This window comes from Nipponia nippon, unplaced genomic scaffold, assembly GCF_047370975.1.
Source record: "Nipponia nippon isolate SJK-2023a ecotype South Korea unplaced genomic scaffold, ASM4737097v1 scaffold_1, whole genome shotgun sequence".
Classification (NCBI taxonomy): Eukaryota; Metazoa; Chordata; class Aves; order Pelecaniformes; family Threskiornithidae; genus Nipponia; species Nipponia nippon.
The window spans coordinates 131,444,807-131,465,009 of record NW_028262290.1 but is presented as its reverse complement, the minus strand read 5'-3'; the positions used below and the strand labels follow the sequence as shown (position 1 = coordinate 131,465,009).

Genomic DNA, 20,203 nt, shown 5'->3' with positions numbered 1-20,203 from the left:
TGGATAGCTAAGAATACTTGCATTTTAAAGGTTAACATTAACTTTTTTTTACCCATAACTTTATTTTCTCCAGGTAGACATCTGCTCTACTCCTAGAGCTTATGTTGTATTCACTTAGTCTCAGCTGTAGAGTTTTTTAATTTGGAAATACTGGAAATATTTACTTAATAAGCAGAGAGTAAGCACACTAAATCTTTCAGTTGTGACATTTAAGTAAGTCTAGCTAGAGCAATGTTGTTGTTAAATCTGGATTTCCAGGGTTCTGGGTTTGCAAACCTTTCAAGTAGTTTGGCAGTAAGCTGCGTTCAAAAGTAACTACATTTTACCTCTATTACAAAATCTTGAGACAGAAAGCCAGTCAGTATGAAATAAACAGAGGAGCAGAGTTAGTCTTGGGAGATACTAAAGTCAAGAAAATGTTTTTCCCATTTTTCTTCATGAACTTCAGCAGGAAGGGCAATTCTCTGGATAGATGATTGTGAACCACGGTGGGATCCTAATTCCAAAATGCAGATGATTTTATATAAATGGCCTGTTTCTATTTGGATTTTACTTACTTTAAGAAGTAGCTATGCACTTAAGCATCAGAGAAATCTACAAAGATGAATTTGTAAGTGAACCTCATTGTTTGAGAATATAATGCTGTTGTGAAATAGGCAGAAGGAAATCTTTGGTGTCTTGAGGTCTCAGGACATGACTTCCTGTTTGTGTTGAATGCAAGACTAGCCAGGATATCTGTAGAGGCAGTTCATTTTAATTCTGTAGTTGGCATCTGGTATCACAATGCAGGAGCGTTATATACTAATGTTTGTTTATATACATTTGTTTGTTAAATGCAACGTTAATGGGTAGAACTTGTTACTTGCATTGTCAGTGATGTCCTAGAGCCTAACTACATAACACTTTAGTCCATTACAAACCTGAAAGTATTTGGGTGCTTTTTAGTACATCGAGTTTTCAAATAATAAGAACTGTCATTGGGTCAGACCAAAGGTCCACCTAACTCCATATCCTTTTTCCAACATGCAGTGCAACTTCTGAAACCGTTCAGAACCTATCAGGAACTCCTACTAACATTATCTCTGAGCAGATTTTCAAGAAGACAGAAGACATGGATGTCTCTTGATGAGAAGGAGCTGGGGCCAGAAAATTTGGATAGCCGTCTGAGTATAGAGCTTCCAGAAAGAGATAAAGAAGCGTATCAGGGTCCCCAAGCGCCTCGACATCATTAGCCAAAAACTGGTGAAGAATTTCATTGTGCTAATCTGCAACAGTGGCAGAAGCCAAAATTTAATGTGGTGTTCACGACTAAAATAACATCTTATGTAATTGCCCTGAGCCTGCACATTAACAGTTTCCAAAAAGATCTGATTGCTTTGCAGAGGGGATTGAAAACTAAGACAGCAGAATGACTGATAATGCTAAAGGTATAAGACTGAAGGTTTCCAAGAAGTCCGTCTCCTTGTAGACAACAAAGATAACACATTTGCCACCCTTTCTCTTTTTCTGCTCTTCTACAAGTCATTAGGCAGCCAGTATAAATGCAACAAGATGATCTAAAATACCAGGCACAGGTAAGCAGCTGTGGGTACGGCTACCTGTAAGAAAAAGATTCCTATTCCCTAATACTGCACTGAAGAAAGACCTTGCATCAGGGCCTTTCTCCTGTTTGATGTGATCGTGCTCTATGTTGAGATATTACCCATTTGAACTGAATAGGGTTGTTACCAGTAATGGGTTGGATCTGGCAGTCAATCCATTAAATGCTCTTTAAAAAAATAAATATATTTTATTTTTGTTTGTATTTGTGTGCGTGACTGTATACATACATACATATATGTATACATACAGAAAAAGAGGGCATTTTTATATAGTATTTTATATGTATGTGTTGAGTGTATGTGTGTATACATATACATGCATATATATCTTAAAAAATGAAACACTTGTCTGTAAACAAAAAGCCCAGCATCCATAAGGTGTCTAGGAAAGTATAAAACCAAAGTAAGCATACATGATTTTTTTCCCCGCGTAATCTTCCAGAATCCAGCTAATGTTTAACTTGAAGACTTTTTGAACCAAATGAGGTTTGTGGGTTGTTTATGTAATTCGTATTGTGTGCTTTTACTATTCAAGATGCTGCCATTTCAAAACTAGTCTCAACTTCATGGAGTAGTATTCCTATATAAATTGCTGCTGTGCACTGGAGATCTGTTTGATTAAACATGAGAAACTGTTATCCTTGGACTGGATTACTCTTTAGTTTCTTTAAATAATTGAGATGGATTTTCTCTGGAGTGCTTGATAACTGAGATGTGATATGTGTATCATTGTAGCCTACTGTGAAGATTGAGCCAGTACTAGTTCTTGTTTCGGTAATAGAACTGGTGGTAAGTTTGCAGCAGATTAATGATTACCCATATATGTAGTTAAGGAAGCATGTCAGACTGACCAGGACACCTGCAGATTGTTCTTTGGCCATTGCTTCATTCTGCCTAGTGATGTAGCCTCCAAGCACTGGTAAAACATATTTACCTCATCTCCAGAAATCTCACTGCTGCTATGGGACATGTTCCTTCTGATCTCATCTTCCACACAGGCACCCTGTGTAAGGTGGACCTAGCCTTGGAGAAAATCTTGGTGTGGCTTTAAAGGTGATTCTGCCCTCAGTGTGGGGTTTTAATAAACACAGAAAGGTACAGTGTGATGGGGCTAAATGAAGAACATTTTAATAGTTTGAATTTGGGGTTGGTTGGTCAAAGAGTTCTTTGAACTCTACCTGTCTGTGCTGATAACAGGCAGTCATCTGAAGACTTCTAAATTAGCAACAGAAATACTCTTTCAAGTCAGACTGGCAGTATGGCATCCTGTGCTTGGAAACAGATCTTCAACCGATCTGTGGAAATGGATAGATAATAAGGAAGCAGTGATCTGTTAGATTGCTGTGATTAAAAAACTTTCTTCCTAAAGTCCTTCTTCACATTGTCCTCTATCTATACTGAGAATTCGGAACAAACTGTAGCAACTGGCTCATCTTTCACTCACTTCAGTCATTCTACAGGTAGCTAGCAGTTTGTTATAATCAGTATCACTTGGAAAACAATTCCAAGTTTATAGTAATATCCAATGACTTTTAAGCTTCTTGGTTCAGTCCTCTGGTGCAATTAAGAAGGATGGAGTCAGGACTTCTAGACCATCTTGTGTTAACAGTGAACAGGAGATGTATTTTATCCAGTGAAATCAGCTTGGTATGAGATCTTAGAATCCAGGTAGGGATTGCCAAACAGAATAGAGGCATAGTGCTATAGAAATAGTTTCTGCTACCTGTTGGAAATGTGATGACGAGGACCCAGAGAGATGTAAAGAGCTCTTTCCTCTTTGCTTTCATCTTTTCACTCTTGTTGGTAAAAGTCCAAGTTCTTCTGTTTGATCCCTTTGTCAGTCAGTTGAAGAGGTGATAAAGAAGCAGTGTCCCAATATAGCTTTCTAAAAATGTTTAAAAAAATATTTTTTCAAGGTGACTTTCTTGTTACCTTTGAACAAGAAGTGTGGTCACTGGCAAACCCCTAGTTTGGAATGAGTGAAATATAGAAGTTCTCAGGCTTGACATACGTTGGGAAGTGTATAAAAACAATAGCAGTTCCATTACCAAGAACTTGATCGAGGCTTTTTAAGGTGCTCTTTCTTCTTGGGATAAGAGATTTTTTGATAGTGGTAGGTAAAACAAATATTTGGTGTGGTTTTTTTTTTTTTTTTGTAGTTTAGAAATAATGCAACAGCGGCGTTCAGAAAAAAACAACTTTTCTTATCCCAAGTTGCACCAGGAGGGCAGGTCTTCCTCTAACTATTGGTGCAGCTTGCTCAGAGAAGTGACAATGGTATATCTAACTTTCATTCTCAAAAATAGCTATAGTTTGATCTTCTGATGTCTTGAAAGTGAGGCTTGACTAGACTTTAGACTTGTCTTTTCTCTTGCTGAAGAAATAGATCCTTTGGAAGAAAATTGAGATGAAGTGTGGCACGCATATACTTCTTGTATAGAAATAAGAGAAAAAAGAAAAGTAAAATTTACCAGCTGTACATTGAATATTGTCTGTTCAAGTGATGCCCAAAAATACTCTTGTGCATCTGAAGATGTTGAATGCATCATAAATCTCAGCTAATATTATCTAGAATTACTTTACTTGGTTGTCTGTGACCAAAATTAGAATCCTTCTGTAGCTTTTATTACATAGTTTTTAGAGTTCATTGGTAGCTTCTGACTGAGTTAACAAGATGAAGAAAAGCAAAAGAAGTGAAGAGTCATCAGGACTTGAGATCCTGGCCACCTTTTAAAATAGAATTTAAACATGTTAGAAAGATCTCTAAATGTCTATAGCACAGATTGTTTTTAATCATACTACTCGTCCTTTTAATGCAGCTAAGCTGCCGTTTTGGTTTTAGTCTCTACTCTGTTTTCTAAGTGTTTGGGTATACTTAGATAACAGGAGGGGTCCTTTCCTCAGTGAACAGAAATAGGCAGTGAATGGAAGAATAGTGGAAAAAATCTTGAGTATATGTAAGTATGAATAACCTTTGTGAACCAAATGGGTTAATCAAGACTTATAGAATGTGACATTTCACAGTTTGTACTTAAGGAAATATATGCAAATATGTCTGGTCAGCCTCTTTTGAGGGGATCTGAACATATAAACCTTGGAATGAGTCTTTCATTCAAGTAGGTCACTTCCTTCCTTTTTGCTCTTTTTGTCTGGCCCAATTCCCAAAAACAACTTTAACGGGTGCCTTAACTTTGAAGTCACTGGGACCACTTACCTGCCTGCAGCTGAACATATACTTAAATCATTTCAGTAATATTTTAGTGAATCCCACTTCTCTGTAATATTGTCTAACAAACTTTTTTTAAGGCAGTAGACTGAAAAAGGAGCACAATGAGTGGCAAGTTGAACCTACTCAGCTTTAGGAACCTCGCTCTCTTTCCCATCAAAGAATGAGTAGTAGGCATAATGTCATCTTCCAGGTAGAAGTGCCAGGCTGTATACATGAAGATACGTGGAGCAGGTGGCAGTCCCATTTAAACACTACCCCTTCCAGCATGGTGAAGGCACTACCTTTTAATGCCAGACTGTGTGCAGAAATGACAAGCTAGGTGTGGTTCCTGGGCCATCAGCTGGAACATGCTATAAGCCATCTTACATTTTTTCTTTTTCCTTCTGAGCCACTCCTTTTGCTGTATCTAGTTTTTCTAACTTCATCATAATGTGTTGCCTACTTTCCAGCCAGTTTTTGCCTTTTATTCAATACATCTCCAAATAATTTGCTATTAAATAGGTGTTCAGGACTTTTGGGCCTCAAACAAAATTTTACTCTTGTTTCTGTGTTGGAGAGATGACCAGTTTTTCTGTGTATGGTGGGGTTTAAATTTTGCCTAAATGTTGTAAACGCTGATGTTGGACTGTATATGCATGTGTGTGTATTATGATGGCTGGTATAATTTGGAAATATACAAAACAGATGACTGCAAAAAAACCATGAGAGGGAATCTGACATGAAGATGATCTTGAATTTCTGCATCTCAGTGGTGATTAAACTCATTAAAATGTTTCCCACCACTTCCAAAAACATAATCCAACAAAAACCTTCAAGTGATTAAAATCAGCTAGCTCTTTTATTAGAGGCATCTTTGTACAAGGTGTCAGAAGTGCTGTGTAAGTTTGTTCAGGGTGCTCTTATTGTATTGTGTGTCTTTTATGGAATCTATTTCCCTTCCTCAAAAATCATAAGACACTGTGTGTTGCATTGGCTTTGCTGTTAGCACTGTAGATTCAAGTAAAAATTTTTTAGGGAAAGCAAGAATGTCTCAGATGCAGTTGCAGTGATATTTCCGTGCTTCAAATTTATGGTAGGGTCTTGCAGCTCTGCTGAACTAGCAAATTTGTGCTGCACTTCTCTTCTTGTCAGCCTTCACATTGTTTTTCTACATCTATCATACAGAAAAACCTGTATCCACCTGTTCTTAGAAAGCCCCATAACTGAAGAGCAAGACTGGTGGAATTACTTTACTGATTTTTTTTTTTTTATTAAGTCTTGAACTTAAGATAGTCTTCCCAATACTTTAAATCAAGAGAGATCTGACATATGTGCTCATGCAATGTTGTATGAATGTTCTCTTCTCACAAAAAGATACCTGTTTAGGTTCAGGTATCTGTCTAGAACAAGAACTGTCTGCTGAGTGATGGACTTTGTTAAAGAAGAATTAGGAAAACTGACCAACAGTGCTTTATCTATAAGTCTTTGGTGAAAATCCTTTAGGGGAAGGGTTCTACGGTTTCCTGGTGTTAGTCAGTATTGTCTTCAGAATGGATGAAAATATTTTTCGGTTTGTACTTAAGTTTAGACTCTTTATTTTTTCCATGTGTTATACTACTGAATATGGGCCATTGACTACTTTTGGCTTTAAGATCACATAACAGTCTTGGGACTCTTGTTTGACATTTGTCATACACAGCAATAGTATGTCGGTAATTGAAGTCTGTTGTTTGTCTTGAGGCAGTCAGGGGGTTTGGTAATGCTTAATTTTATTTGGACTCACTACCTGTAGGAACAGAGAAGACTGACACCTCATGAGTCTAAAAAGGTGTCAAATCCATTGGTACAAAACTCAATTTATTGCTGATAGTGAAAATCTGAATTACTGATTCTGAATCGTAGTTTACACACCCAGTCTTAAGTTTGGACATTTGCATCTCCACTTGCTTCCTGCACTTCTTTCCCTTCTTTTAGTTAAGTATGTATGTGTAATACAGGTCAAGAGGAGTTACATGGAGCCAGAGAATGGGTTTACAGGTATTGTCAGAGCAAGAAAAGTATAACAGGCACATGAGACCAGGAAATTACAATGATCTCTGGTGTACTCTGCTTAAAATTGTTCAATATGCTAACAATTCATTTAGAAAGCACAGGAAGACCACAGTTTTGAGCACATGTGAAATTTACGTAATTGCATTGTGAATTTCAAGTACTTTGAATCTATATGAAAAAATTATCATTAGACTATTTAATTCTCTACCCTTTCAGCCATAATTTAATCCTGTGTTGAGCCAACGTGATGCGTACTTGATTGTATCTTTTTCCTTCATAGCCCTTGAAGTCCATTGGTCAGGACAGGGGGATGGTAATTAATTTGAGAAAAGAATTTTTAAATACAGAGACTTGGCTTCTTTTTTGAACTGCTGACAAGAGCTCATTCAGACCAGTCTCTCTGGTATTAAAAAGCAAGTGTTGATTCCTTCTGTGTGAAAGTTGGCTCGTCTGGGTCTGAAAACTTATGCTGAGAAGTGATGTGGTATTTAAATCCTGACACTGTGTTTAGAAAAACAGAAACTCTGCCAGAGTTTCTACAATTGAGAAAGCTGCTTTCACGTTTCAACTGTTTCAGTCATTGAACACAAATTCCTTTGTATGGGATCAAGTGTCATTGCTATTTGCTACCATGGCAAGTTTCTGTAGAGAAATACTTGGTGCCATCAGTAAGCTTGATTTATGGAGAGAATATTACATTAATGAAAATAAAAAGATACCTTTCCAGGCAGTGTGCTGTTACTATTGCTAAGGTCTCTTCCAAACTGAATATTCCAAAGGAAGTTTCAACGTGAAGATCTGATGCTTCTAATAGATCTCTGTGTGCAGACTAATGCTAGTAGGTAGACTAGCAATCCAGTGAGTGCTTGCCTGGCTATGAACAGGCTGCTGGGCCTGTGCCTTTGTTAGTGTGCCATTGGATCTGTCCAGGGCCAGGTGTTCTGGCAGTCTGCCTGCATGTGGTTTACTTTCTATCTGTTTCCTCAAGCTGTTTTCCCCTCCCAACTGGACCAAAAAGCAAGCTAAATCCAGCATGCTACTTTGCAGCTTTGCACATGCATGTAGCTGACATGTAGGATGCTTGTAGCTGAGCTATCAGGATCTGTTGATTCAGGGAAGTGCAAGCTTGGCTGCTTAAAAATCTCAGCTGCCCTTTGAGGACAGACAGCCAACCAGATTCTGTCCTGAGTATAAGACTTGTTCTTGCACCACATGACAAGTGGAATGTGTGCAGGGATGCTGGGGACCATGTTAACAGACAGGGTATCTGAAAAGTTGAAGCAGAATCAATACGTCACTTGGGTTTTGAGCATGTCTCCAGGAACAACGTGATGGAAAATGAAAGAAATATAGCTGATCATTTGAAAAAAAAACCAACTAAACAGGTTGATTTCCTTTTTATCAAGAGGAATTTACATTTTCTGAAAATGCATTCTTAGACTATGTTTTGTTTCAGTCCTTTCAAAATTATGAGGAAGAATGTGGCTGTTTAACTTCAGTGCTGAGTTTGCATGAGCCAATGACTACTCCACCTGTATGATTCTTGTTACCTTGTGTGTGCTGTATGACCTGTCTGCTGAGGCAGTACTTGTTTTCTCGTTTGCCAGTAGTTATGAATGTTATGAATGGGTTTTTTTTGACCTTGTAACACCCACAAAACGTTGGGTGTCTTAGCATTATGGAAAAAGACATCGTTGCCCTTTTAAGTTCACTTGGGTACTCGAGGGTAACTTCATGTTAATTTATTCCCCAATCTTAAAGCTAGTTGTGTCCAAAGAACCCATTTATCCATAGGAGGGTACATTGCTCCTGTTTCATATATCTCTTAGGCCCAATACTCTCCTGGTAAAGAGGAATTTAATGGGGACTATAATAAGCAGAAACTACTATGGATGGGACTGACTGCTCTGAGAACTCATTTAGTGTGATGAGACAGTCTTCTTAACTGCCATGCTGAAGATGGTTGGCAAAGCAATTACTCTTTTCCAGGTCGGGACCCAGACTTCATAAAACCTGCTTGTGGAAAAGCTGAAACATGGTATTATTAATCTATTGCAGTGGAATTCCAAGGCTGGGGATGGCGAAGAATCATGGTCCCTAACCTGTCATTTCTGATTGTACATGGGAGGACTTTAATAGGCTATTTTGAGAGTCCTCTCCACTTCTTTTCTGTTGATGGTGTTATGTTCTAAGTAATTCTGACTACTGATACCCAAGTAACTGGGCCTAGAAACTTGTGCGAATCTGAGAGGTTCCATTGCCAAAACCCAATGAGGTTCTTTGCTCAGTCAGGTGCTGCTCGTACTAACCTCATCCTCTCTTCTCTCCTCCCATCCCTTTCTCTGAGACCCCTAAGCAGTGGGGGAAAGAATAGAACAAAGGACTTGGGTCAAAACCAAGAGAGTCTGTGGCTTTTATTGTTTCACCATAAGTGGGATTGAAGAGAGTTAGCATATGAGGATGTGTATGAACTGCTTTTAAGAAACATCAGTTGCAGTTTGGAGACTAGAAAGAAATTATCTTAAAATTTGTTTAATTTTTTCCGCTTTGTAGACTTTCTCCTATTTCAAGTGCACTCAAAAAGCCAAGTTCAATCATGGCCTCATTTTTACAAGAAAACATGTTACAAAAGAGATAATGAAAGTAAAAGTTGTAGTTTTAAACTTTTCTACTTCCAGATATTACAGCAATTTACCTTCAGAAAATGATAAAAAGCCTTGATAGACTGTACTCTTCGATTAAGTTTTGCAGTGGTGTGAACGGTCCAAGAAGAGAAGTTCAGCTGTCTTTGCATTTGCCACAATTTCTTTTGAAAAAAAGAAAATAATTGAGCTGAAGATGTGCAGAACTTGGCTTGTGCAACAGTAATTGAGGGAGTGATTTGTGTAATGTGGGTGACTGGAAGTATGTACTTGAATAGTTACTGCTATCGAAGAAGAGAAATAAACTGAAATGAGATGACTGCCTTCCACTACAGCAGTTATTAGGCTCTGCATGCTTTCATGTCATCTGGTACAGGCTTGGTACAATAGCAGCAGATTATATCTGGGCATGTAACGTGGTTCTAACTTCCCACTTAATCTTTAGTTCTGTAGTAAGCTGTACTTCATTTAAGCACATTCTTTGGACACTGGGAATGAGGCCATCAATAGTTGTTGGAAGCAATGTTTTTGTTTATATATGAAGCTGATCATTGTATTTCTGAGCATGAACTATATTCCCTTGTCTTTTGCTGCAGCCTTTCCACTACTCTGAAGTTTCAGTTATGTCCGTGAGCTTCTGTCATCTAGTATCCCACTTTCCAAAGGAAGAGTTGAATGGAAAGGTGTTTAAAACTCATTGTTTAATTAGAAAACTTGTAACTATTTGATCGCAAGTTATTCACTGTAAGCCTTTACCTAAAAGTTCTCTGGTTTTGCTTCAGTTGGGGTGACAGAGTACATGACTGAAAATTTAGAAGTTCTTAGGCAAAACTTAGTGAAACCAAACTTGGTATTCTAAGCAAATAGAGTAAAAAATTTCAAACTTGTCAGTATGCATCATGGGTACAAGTGCAAAATACCATTTTGAAGATACCCTTTGCAGTTTCTGTGTCCACCTTATAAAACACAGAACATTGTTATTCAGTGTTCACAGCAGTAAGTTGGAAACTGACTTGAAAGTGAAGGTGGCGAACGTTCAAAGTGAACATTTGAAGTGGTAATTTTCTTAAGAACTTGTAGTTCTTAATCCAAGCTGTCCCCACACCACTAGAAATAACTTTTTGCCCTGTTACTGTGCCCAGATATTCTTAAATTGAAATTAAATTTCCCACTTTAATTAAGCATTTGTGATCCTAAATAAATCCTGACAGCATATTGCGGGGAAGTAGTCTGGGAGGTGAAACACATGACTAAGTGCAGTATTACTTACTTCATGGAGTTTTTCAGTTCCCTTCACAGTCTGAGTGTCAAGGTGATCTTTTTATTCCTTTTCCAGTGTTCTTGAACATACCCTTCAAAGGACTAAAGGAAGCTAACTGTTGAGGATAATGAATAGGTAATTGTGTAAATCTTGACGGCATTAAATTAGAAGAAAAGTATAGAGTCTCTTATAGGGAATTGACTGAGATATATTTTGGGCATTCATGCAGATCAAATAAGCATTTAACATGCCATCATGTTTTGCCATCTCTGTATTAAAGTACAAAGGCTTTATGTGGTATTTTTCACCATTTAAAAACATCAGCAATGTTGTTCTGCAAACAAATTTGGAAAAGCCATTTTCTATCCACTACATCACTACTAACATTCCAAGTGTGTTTTGGTAAATATTCTTTGTAGGTAAGGCTTTACCTTGTGTCCTTAGAGTAAACAAGGACTGCATCATATGACAAGGGCAGTAAAGAAAACTTTTTTTTTCCTGTTGCAAGTCACCCTGAGCTATAACACTGTTAATTTAGCAACTTGCTTTTACAGCTTCCTAATAAGTTAACTTGAGCAGCAATGGAGAGTGCTTGCATAAGAGGATTATTTTAGTGGAAGTGGGACCGTTAGAGCTTAGGAATGAACTTCAAATGAAACTTCCGGAAAATGTACTATTTGATCATGTAAAATTGAAAACTGAGGTCCTAGGCCAGAGATAATTTCATTTATATTTCATAATTTTTGCAGTTTCACTCCTGTCTTAAATTTTTCACTTGCAAGTTGTGACGCAGAGGAGAACTCTGAATTAACTGAAAACTTCCCTATCGAAGTTTTGCACGGTGGGTCTTTTTCCTTCTAAAACAATGGGGTAGTTACAATAGTCATATAATAGTCAAATATCTTTTCTATTTTAAATTAGAATCACTTTCATTTTTTATTAAATAATGTGTTGAGATAGTCTAAATATTTTCTAAAGTGCTTTAATTTATTTTATGCTCTAAAAACCTGTCTTGTGTTTCTGTTTTCTGCATATGAATTGTCGTGGTTTTGGCTGGGATAGAGTTAATTTTCTTCCTAGTAGCTGGTATAGTGCTGTGTTTTGGATTTAGTATGAGAATAATTTTGATAACACACTGATGTTTTAGGTGTTGCTATGTAGTGCTTACACTAGTCAAGGACTTTCCAGTTTCCCATGCTCTGCCAGGTGCACAAGAAGCTGGGAGGGAGCACAGCCAGGACAGCTGACCCAGACTGGCCAAAGGGCTATGCCGTACCGTATGATGTCATGCTCAGCATATAAACTGGGGGGAGTTGGCTGGGGGGCAGCAATCGTTGCTTGGGGACTGGCTGGGCATCAGTCGGTAGGTGGTGAGCGGTTGCATCACTTGTTTTTCCTGAGTTTTGTTCCTCTCTCTCTCTCATTGTTTTAGCTTTCATTACTATTACTATTACTATTGCTATTACTATTGCTATTACTATTGCTATTGCTATTGCTATTGCTATTGCTATTGCTATTGCTACTATTACTACTATTACTACTATTACTACTATTACTACTATTACTACACTATATTTCATTTCAATTATTAAACTGTTCTTATCTCAACCGATGAGTTTTCTTACTTTGGCTCTTCAGATTCTCTCCCGCATCCCACTGGGGAGGGAGGGTGAGTGAGCAGCTTGGTTGCCAACTGGGGTTAAACCACAACATGAATTTATGGAGCAATTTTCAATTTCTTGTTCAGCATCTGTAATAGAACCTCAAATAAAAGTATTTTTATGTCTGCATTGATGCAGATCTAATTTAAATATGCCCATGTTTTAGGTTGGAAGTGATAATTAAACAAATACTTCACAATAACGGAGATCTGAAACAGGGCATGCATGAAATGTTAATATATGGATGTGATGTATTAAAAGGGCATAGGTGTAGGTTTTGGAGTGGCTGCATCGTAATGGGGCAATCAGATTTTGAAAGTGCTATATTTGGATGCTTTCATTTAAAAAAGCATGCTGCAGTTATGAAATAAGCCTGAGAATGCGTTAATACAGCTTTACTTCACTCAATATCAAAACCATCATAAAATTCTTAACTGTTGGAATTTCTCAGTGTCTCCTACACTTAAAGCTGTAGAAGGAGGTAGTGTTAAAAGCAGCAGTAGTATCTGGATGAAAGGTGGTTTCTGGTGAAATTCATTATCTAAGCATTTTCACTGAAGCAAGAGAGGATCAAAACCAAAGTGCCAAAAACTGATTTGAAGCCTAGAGTAATAGCAGTGGGGCAAAATATACATGTGGTGTTTTGCACTTAGGGAAGAGGACACTTTGTTCAGCTACAAATTTAAGGTTTGGAGGAGACAGGTTCGAAATTGTCTTTTATATTCTTTTGTGACAGATGAGTCAATTGAGCTGACTGTATGATATAACTGTGAGAAAGTCAAAATAGATCTTGTGATCTGTCTGTATCAGTAGAAAGGGAAGTAGTAATGGTGGTGTGCAAGGCACTCATGAGACTCTTGTCCGATATACTTTGCACAGTTCTGACTGTCCTTATTGAAAAAAGGTGCAGACTCGAATTATGCCAGGCTTGCTTCTTTCCCAATCAATATAGGAGAGGAGAAATTGCCCTCTTTAGGGCAGAAAATGACCCTCTTTAGGTCAGAAGAATGAAAACTGAGGCATTGTTTGCTAGTTGTAAATAATTTGGATCAAGAAGAGGGAGCAGAAAGAACTGTTTAAGCTAAATTTCATATTAACCAACATTAGGGAAACGCCCAGGTATCTGAAGTGTGGATTTTTTTGATGATTTTCTACTGGTGTTCTGTTAAGTGATCAGGTGCTTTCAGATGGAAGGACACAAGCACCTCTGAGATGCAAACTCCGGTGGAACCTACAAGATCTCTAGTGATCAGATTCATCATGGGTCTCTGGAGGTGCACAGTGTTGTTACTTTGCTGTGCAGCAGAGTATCCATTTTTGTGTGTTAGAAGTACCTTGTTTTGTTTGCAGAGGCTGTTCTGAGCCATGATGTTTACGCTGACAGGAGAGTACCTTACAATCCTTGTGAATTTTAACTTTCTTCTTTGAAAATATGCCCACAGTGTGCCTAGATGAAAGTGCGAATGGTTGAAGAAACGTGTTCGTAACAGAACTTGAACCTCTGGTTCTGTTGCTGCTGGGGTGCCTGTTCTTAGAAGTGGGACAGAACATACAACTTGGAAGTTTCACAGCTCGCCTTTTTCCACTATGACAATGTTGATTGGAGACCAGTAACAAGATGAAACCATGTAACACTTAAAGTGGAATTCTCCTTTCCCTTTGGAAGGGTGTTCACTATTTTCTCCTCAGGTCTAAATGTACTACTTGTGTGAAGAAGGGATCTGATTTAGGAACATCTCTTCATTGATTTCCAGTTGGCCTTAGGATAAAGTTATCAATGGGATAGAATTGTATAGATGGTTCTGCATGACTTCACCTCAACTTTTCCACCAAGAAAAGTGGTACAGTAAACTGAATTATGTTTTTCTTACACGTGACTTGCTCCTGGGCATATAACTGTGGCCTTTACTTATGTCATTAGTATTTTGGCAGTCAGTTATGCTGTCTCCGGGCCCTGTCACCCTGCAACAGATAAATAATTTTGAGTCCTGTGCCAGAAATACAGAGATACAAAGCTTTGATTCATTTAGAAGGGTGCACATTAGACCTGAAAGATTAAGATACGGAGAAAGGCATACTTCAAAAGCTGTACTTATGTTGTTGCATCTGTTATGCTGGCATTTTGGACTTCATAAATACTGGCATTAATTGCCTGTGTATGTGACTGGAGAGAATACAAGTTTCTTCATCCAGCTGTTTCTTGCAAAATAGCAGGGAAGATGATTAATGTGGTCCAGTAAGTTCAGCCTGTTGTATAAGTTGAGTGGAGTGCAGGTTATGTCCTGAAACTTGTTGAATTTGTACTGAAACTTTGGGTACAAAGTAGTGTCTTAGACTGCATATCCACTGAATGCGTATTGCCTTCATTTAAAAATAATTTTAAAAATATCCTTTAGTATCTGAAGTACTAAAGTAATTGAAGAACTAAGGGAATACAGCCTTTGTTTACCAAAATTGAAATTTCTCCTGGGGCATATGCTAGTATTCATTTAAAGTACAGTAGTCTTTGTGTGACATAAGTACATACTTTACTAACATCTGTAGCTGAAAAGTAAGAACACTACAGAAAAAAAAAAAGAAATAATGCGGCCTTTTTAAAAAGCTTTTAGTTGACTTGCTTTTACACGCTCCAGTTTGTGCTGTATGGTGGTTGAAGCTTTTGCATTAAATTCCTCTGTATTTTATTTCAAATGCAACTGCTGCTTGTAATTTGAGGCACAATACTGTTTTTAATTTCTCTTCTCTTGAAACGCTTGAATTTTTTCCTACAATGGAAGCTTTTACATATATAGCCCTACTTGTCTAGACTACAGGTAGAGGCTTTCAAAAGTATAGAATATCTCCTTTTCTTTCCACTGCCTCCAATAGATTTAGATTTCTGGATTCCTTAAACACTTTCTAGTAATTTCTTCAATGTCTGGAATATTTGGCCTTCATATTTGTGCAGCTTGGCAGGTGCAGAGAAATGCTTATGTTTTGAAGTTTTTTCAAAGATCTCATCAAAGGTTATTTCTTCCAAATGGCAACATACAAACATTTGTAATAGCAAGAGGAAAAGTAGTGGTTTCCTTTAAGCTGTGCCTTATCATAACTGTATAATATACAGTTTAGCGGGGAAATGGAACTGGTTTCAAAGTTTGGCTCCTTAGTAGTACCTTTTAGGAAGACTAATGCAAATAGTCAGCTAGAACAAAAGCTTCATCTAGGGCAATGTGTAAAGTTTTCAGAAACTGTGGAAGTAAATTTGTTTATTTGTTGGCAACTGGCAGTGGTGATGTTCAGATGTTCAGTGAAGATTTACTTTTTTTCTTTTTTTTTTAATGGTGTGAAAAGTCTTAGGTTTAGCTTAGAATGACCACTGATAGTGTAGCTTTTTCAGTGTTGCTGGAGTTGCCCTGGAGAAGTGCAGGCATCTGTAACTGAGCTGATGGTGTTTGTGGGTTTAAACTGGGGCCTTTTATATTACAGAAAGAGTGGAGATTTCTGTCTTCCAGTATCAATATGAGTTTCCAGTATTTATTTAAAGGTAGTATTTACATGGTGTGAAGGAGTGTATAGTAGAGTTCAAGAAAAGTAATACTAGTGAGTGAAGCTTTCCATCTGAATGAAGTGTGCCAGGAAATAATTACAGAATCACAGAATCACTGAGATTGAAAGGGACTTACTCAGATCATCTGGCCCACCCCCCCTGCTCAAACAGGATCAACTGGAGCAGGTTGTCCAGGACTCTGTCCACTGGGTTTTGAATATCTCTAGGGATGGAGACTCTACAACTTCTGTGGGCAACCTGTTCCAGTGAGGATGAGAAACAAATGACATAAACGGAAGGAAGAGAAATTCAGACTGTAGGTAAGGAAAACCTTTTTCATCATTAGGAAGTAGTAGAAGTGGTTGCCAAGAGAAGTTGTGTAGTCTCTCCATCCTGGGAAGTTTTCAAGACTTTACTGGGTAAAGCCCTGAGCAACATGGTGTGCTCTCATAACCGTCCCCTCTTAGACCATGAGACTGGATTAGAGACCTTGTGGGGACCCTTCCCACTTAAGTTAAGTTTTCATAACTTGATCAAATTATTTTCCTGAATGCACCCCTGGGAGGAAAATGTTTACTTTTTAGTAATCATTTGTTTTAACTGATTACTCTTAAACAGTTGTATATGCTGTAATTCAGTAAGAAATGCTACTTTTTTAGTGGAGCATGAAAACTTTTTAAGCAGAAAAATGGGAAGCTGAACTCTCTTTTTAAATAATTGCATCTCCCGAACCTTTCAGAAGGCATTTTAAACCCTCCTGCCTCTTCCAGTGTGGCACAAATACCATAATGAAGTAGCAAATGCGTTAGGTGGCTCAGACTACAATAGAGGAATCACCATGCAGGTTTCTGCTGTCCTACCATTTGTTTGCTGCAGAGAACTTTCAACTGTGGGGTTAGACCTGTACAATTTAAACCATTCCATGAGAAGCTTCTCTCAGTCAGAAAAGACACATTCAGCGTATTTGTGTGCGTGCATGTGTATGACTCCTCAGTTAATCATCATCTGTGCCTGAAGCTTGCATCAGTTTTTCTCTAATTAAAAAAAAGTTGGAAAACTTGGTAATATTTAACACCTGTATAGCCTTATCTTCAGAGCATCAAGCTTAGTTAGTGAGCATCAAGTTAAGTTAATTGCCTTTGTAGTTTACAATTGAGATCTTTTTCTTTACAGTCCTTTAAGAAAGAGAAGTCAGTACAATTTCCTCAGTACTGCATTTTAGTGTATCTTTTATCAATATCTTATTGTTGGTCATGATACATATATCCAAATAAGACTTAACCTTTAAAGTCACCTGGTTTTGGAGATGTGGTGCTTTGTTCCGTTTTTATCTTTGCTGAAATAATTTAAAAATAGTGCTTTTCTTTCCAAAAGATGCAGCTGTGAAGTCCATCTGTTCATCAGAAAATTTGTGCTTCATCTTTTTTTAGACAAGCTTCACAGCCTGAAAGAAGTATGGCTACAGTGCCTGGAATGGAGAAGCATTGTTCACTCTTCCCCATAGCTTTTGTGGCCTTAAGAGTCACGAAGAAAAATGGACATGTAAGATGTAGTTGAGCTAGACTTGGTAAGGACAGGGACTGCTTGAGCTTCTATTTACAGTTATGCTAAAATAGCTCAATCTTGGCTTGCCAGGAGACTTGGAGAAAATGAAGCAAAAAAAAAATCAGTAAACGTTTCTAAGCATTTATGTTATTTCTTTTCAACATGCAAAAATTCAGTCAGTAGAATTTGAATATCTAGGGGAGCATTCGTTCTTATCAGTTAGACTTTTCCTCCTTCCTTTACTAATTCACTGCCTTATACGCTATTGATTTCTACAGTCAGTAAAGTATGCATGTTGCAGAAAACAGCTTCCTTCATTAAGCAGCCTTACTGTCTTTCTAGAGGAGGTCCACTGTATTTACTGACTGAGGAAGGGGTCCTATTTAGAAAATGTGCCTACATGATGTTACAGTGGACTGCTGCGCAGAAATACTTGAGTTAAGGTGGCTATCAATTGGGCTATAGCTGCATTGGCCGAACACTCGCTGCTTGGTAATTATTTGTCAAATAGTCTTGATGAAACCTCACACTGATGTAGACGCAAAGTCTGTGGATGCTTGAGAGCCCGAGTATCATTGTACCCTACTACAATAAGCAACATAGGCATACCTTGTATGGGATTATGCCACTGATTTGTAGCCTAGCGTAGAGGAGCAGAGGGGCTAAACTGCAATTGTACATCACTTTTATAGCACTTCTCTGGAGGTATTTCCAGATGTCATCTCTGCTTAGTGAACACAGTTGCTGGCTGTGGCAACGCAAATATAATGTTCTATGTGCTCACTGCATAATGCTTTCCCAGAGACTTTTGTCTTAAAACTTGGTTTCTGAAACTTACTCTAAAAGTAGTAAGAGAGGGCTTTGTCAGTCTTTCATATATTCTTGGTCAATAGTCTATTAGTGAAGGAGCTTGTTTGTACTAGCTCAAAATGTTAACTTAATCACAGGTACTCCTTTTCTCAGACCTAGGCTGCCAAAAACGTTATAACGGGGGAGAGAAGTGGCCAACGCAAAATAACTTTTTGCCTGCAGTGTGTTAAAGCATAAATCCATTTTTTAAAAAACATGAATACAAATGGAAAAAATTTAAACAGCTGTCGTTGGTTAAGGGCTGTCTGAGTTACAAATGAATCTTCCTTTGTGCATATTGGGTGTCTTGTGAAACTTTTCTTTTGGATATATCCCTCTTGAAAAGGTTTTAAATAAGAAATTGTTTCCAAAGTTTAGGTATGTGATGAGATTTTAATCTAACTTTCTAGACTTTGTGTGAAGCACCAGCCTCATCGGTAGTCCTTGAGGTATTTATTATAGCTTCCTATCCAGATGAGTAGGTCATGTGGAAATAAATATGCATACATTTATTTAAATATATTATACATAATTTTCTTTTAATTCCTGTTAGTTTGTAAGCTTGGAGACTAATAAAATGAGCTAAAAAAATCTGTGCAAGGTATTCACTCTGGAAAGCTTTAATTTTCCCCAGTGAGTGACACATTTGTCTTCTGTCTGCAAATCTGGAAAATTTATTTAAATGTATGCTTCCTCCTTCCTTTACATAGAATTAATGTAGACAAGAATTAGGCACTGAAAGAAAGAGTAAAATCAAATTTGATAGAAGAGTCACGGTTGAGAGTTTGGTGAAAACCTGTCTTTTTCTTACAAATACAAGAAGAGTTATCATAGTATCTTTTACTTCTATTTGATCTGAATTTACTGTTGTAAGGTACAGCATGTAGAGTAAACCTTTGAAGCATCCTTTGGTTGTCTGAAGAGCTATATGTGAATTAGGAGGAGTTAATTCTGGTTAGTAAATTTTGCATTCATAAGTAGGGTTTCTGTATTCTTATGCCGCAGGATGCACACTGTTTGCCACAGAGATCAATTAACATGTCGTGTCCGTGTGTGTCCCCCCCCTTCACCTTTTTGATATGGTGTTCAAATGACAAACTAGTTTTCTGAGTATGGGGTCATAAGTAGGATTAAATTGTTTAATACATGTACACAGCAGACCACTATGTTCCTGCTGAGTCTTGCTTGAGGCTTTAAACTTTCTATGGTTATGAAGATGTTCTTTGAAAATTGACTGTGGAAATTAATTCTGCATGTGTGTATGTTCCCTGTCACCAAAGCCAGGGGCTGGAGTGGAGGGTGTCCCATTGTAATCTCATTTTCTCTTAGGAGTCCCAGCTCAAACTCGGTTCTGTTGTCACTTTTTTCCTAAGAATCCCTTTATTTCAACGCCTTGCCTCAACTGAGAGCCTGTTTCTGCTGCTCGGTTCCTCCTGTTCTGTCTGGAGGCTGTTGTTAACGTGTGTTTCTTATAATGTGTGTGTTCCTGTATGGTTTTGTTAACTGTTGTAGTCAACCATGCCTATCTCATGCTGTCCTCTCAAAAGGAAATGCTTTAGTGTTGTGATGAGAATTTAAAATTTTACTCAGATGGGTCTTTGAATATGGAAAAAGGCTTGTCTTCAGAGAGAGAAGGAGGTACATGGTAGAGCTCTCAAGGTTGGTATGTTATTACCAGTTTCCTCTAAAAGATGGGATGAGAGAGGCAAGAGAGACCCAATTAATTTTCCACTGTAGGAAAAGCACAAATTTGCTTTTTGTTGGACACCAAAGTATTCAACAATAAGGAGCACTCCAGACAACCTCCTTTATGCAGTTTGACTGCTTACCAGGCTGTGTGTTAGTTCACTGTAGT

General features: G+C 37.8%; 1 protein-coding gene across 5 annotated transcripts in view; it reads left to right on the top strand.

Moving 5' to 3' along the window:
* Nucleotides 1–20,203, top strand: part of PALS2 (protein associated with LIN7 2, MAGUK p55 family member) — a 63,486-nt gene that overhangs the window by 9,077 nt on the left and 34,206 nt on the right. Inside the window, exon 1 of one of the 5 annotated variants that reach the window (XM_087773080.1) lies at nucleotides 1,563–1,574. The exons of the other annotated variants lie outside the window; for them this stretch is intronic. The gene's annotated coding sequence lies outside the window, so the exon portion shown is untranslated. Of the gene's footprint in view, nucleotides 1–1,562; nucleotides 1,575–20,203 lie in introns of those variants that run through there. 5 annotated transcript variants of the gene reach the window in all.